This window comes from Brachypodium distachyon, chromosome 1, assembly GCF_000005505.3.
Source record: "Brachypodium distachyon strain Bd21 chromosome 1, Brachypodium_distachyon_v3.0, whole genome shotgun sequence".
In the NCBI taxonomy this organism is placed as follows: Eukaryota; Viridiplantae; Streptophyta; class Magnoliopsida; order Poales; family Poaceae; genus Brachypodium; species Brachypodium distachyon.
Window position 1 is genome coordinate 21,535,333 of NC_016131.3, and position 2,211 is coordinate 21,537,543.

At 40.7% G+C, this 2,211-nt stretch overlaps 1 long non-coding RNA gene across 1 annotated transcript; it reads left to right on the forward strand.

The window, feature by feature from the left end:
* The first annotated feature begins 739 nt into the window (after positions 1-739).
* LOC100840267 lies at positions 740-1,022 on the forward strand. Its single transcript, XR_732389.2, has 2 exons — positions 740-831; positions 906-1,022. It is a non-coding gene; the product is annotated as an uncharacterized LOC100840267 (long non-coding RNA).
* Positions 1,023-2,211: the final 1,189 nt, after the last annotated feature.

The window sequence follows — 2,211 nt, forward strand, 5'->3', positions numbered from 1 at the left end:
CAAATGCTGACTACTAACTAATATTATTACAGATTCGAATTATTAATGCTTGTTGTGTGTTACACAACTTTATAAGGGATAGGAAGCATGTGAGGGATAACTTATTGCTGCCTGAAGTCGATGCTGAACTAGCAGCTATGCCAGTTGAACCTGTAGATGATTCTATGGTAATTAGAACTGTGCAAGTCACTGTTGCAAATGACATGTATGCCGAGTACCTTGTGAGGCATGCAGAACTAGAGATGGAGTAGCTAACTAGTGATGTAGTAGATAGCTAGCTAAAGGTGACCTTTTTTGTGCTAGCTCGGTGATGGTGCCCAACTTTTGTGTGGTGGCTTGCTGATGGTGACTTTTATGTGATAGCATAGCTGACCGTGATGGTGTCTTTTGTGTACATGCATCATCTTGAAATTAATATATATGCTGCTTATCATACTGCTCTATACATCCTTAATTTTATGCCCATCCATTTATTTATTTCACTTATATAGAAGCATGGCTGAAGCAAACGGAAAGAAAGGAAGTAGGGGTTATCTTACATGGACTCCTGACATGGACACGGCATTGTTGGCTGTCCTTGTTGAGCATCACAACAATGGTGATCATGCTCAAAATGGTTGGAAGCCGCATGTATACAATGCTTGCATTAGGCATGTAAAGGATACATGTGGGGTCGACATTACAAAGGACAACATAACAGTAAGATGCAAAACTTTTGACAAGCATTATGAGATCATTAGCAAGATACTAGCTCATAGTGGCTTTGGCTGGGATTGGGAGAATAACAAGCTGTCAATCGACAGTGAGGATGTGTGGTCTAAATATGTGGAGGTACATATCGGTAAAATTTTCCTTTCGTAAGTTCACTGCACCATTCTAATGTAATGTATGTGTGTATTGTGTAGGCTAACAAGGCAGCAGGTAGCCACAAGACCAAGGTAGTGATGAATTGGGACCAAATCAGCACCATCTATTCAAAAGACCATGCAACCGGTGAAGGTGCCAAGACAGCAGCTGAGTGTGTTCAAGAAGAAGACACAAAAGTTCTTGAAGAATCTCCAGACATACCCCAGAACCAGAAGAGGCTACGCACTGGGGATGCTATTTTGTGCATGATGGGAGACATGAAGGCAGAAGTTGAAGAAGTTTTGAAGACAATCGATCCACTTACTTTGCCAAAGGTTACTCCTTCAACTGAAATCCTTGCAGCACTTCAGATTATACTAGATTTGGCGGAATGTGATATGCTAAAAACTTACGAAAGGCTGAGTCTTAGTGAGCGCTTGTTTGAATCACTCATGGAGCTTCCCATGACCTTGAGGAAGGCATGGCTCTTGAGCTTGGCTTGATGGATGCTATCATGTTCAAACTATCATGTATGGTTCATGTTCTGAACTACCATGTATTTCGTTATTTATGAACTATCCAGTAGTGTTATGTTTCTGTAAAAGACTTGTTTGAGGAGCCACATCTACCTGACTTGTATTTTGCTATGTATTAATGTCATGTTCTGGAGTCTGCAATGAGGAAACATCTACTTGACTTGTTTGAGGAGCAACCTGATTTTGCTTCATAACCGTACAGACTAGCAGCCGCCCAGCCTTTTTCTAAATATTTTTTATGTTGTTATGTGTGACAATTAATATATAAACATTTCAGTATTATAAAAAAAATCCATACATGTAGACAATTGTATACCGTCCAAACTCAACAAAATTATCAATTCCATAGTCTATACATCCAAACATGATTTGGAATTGGATCCTACCCTTTAATTCCAACAACCAATACCATGCATATCCAAACATCAGAATTGGCATTGGAGGCCAATTCCAATACCACACAGATTTGGCATTTCCATCCCAATTCAATTACTCAGTTGAATACCTACATCCAAACAAACCCTCATAGTATTTTCAGCAGTAGCTCCTAAAACATGGCTCCTAAACAATATTTGGGGGCTCTACTCAAATTTTAGTATCCTAAAAAATACAAACATCTTCGGTGCTCCTGTCCCACGACCCCTATTTCCTTTATGAGATGTGGACCATACTCGTTAGTGAGACTTCCCTTTTATTTTAACTTTTCTTTTTTTTCTGCCTTCTTCTCCAAAAAATCCAAAATCCATCGTCGGAACTGCCTGGCCGGGCCGGAGCAGAGGGGCGGCTCGGCGACTCGGCACTGGTGCAGCGTGGTGGCGCGGATAGGGTG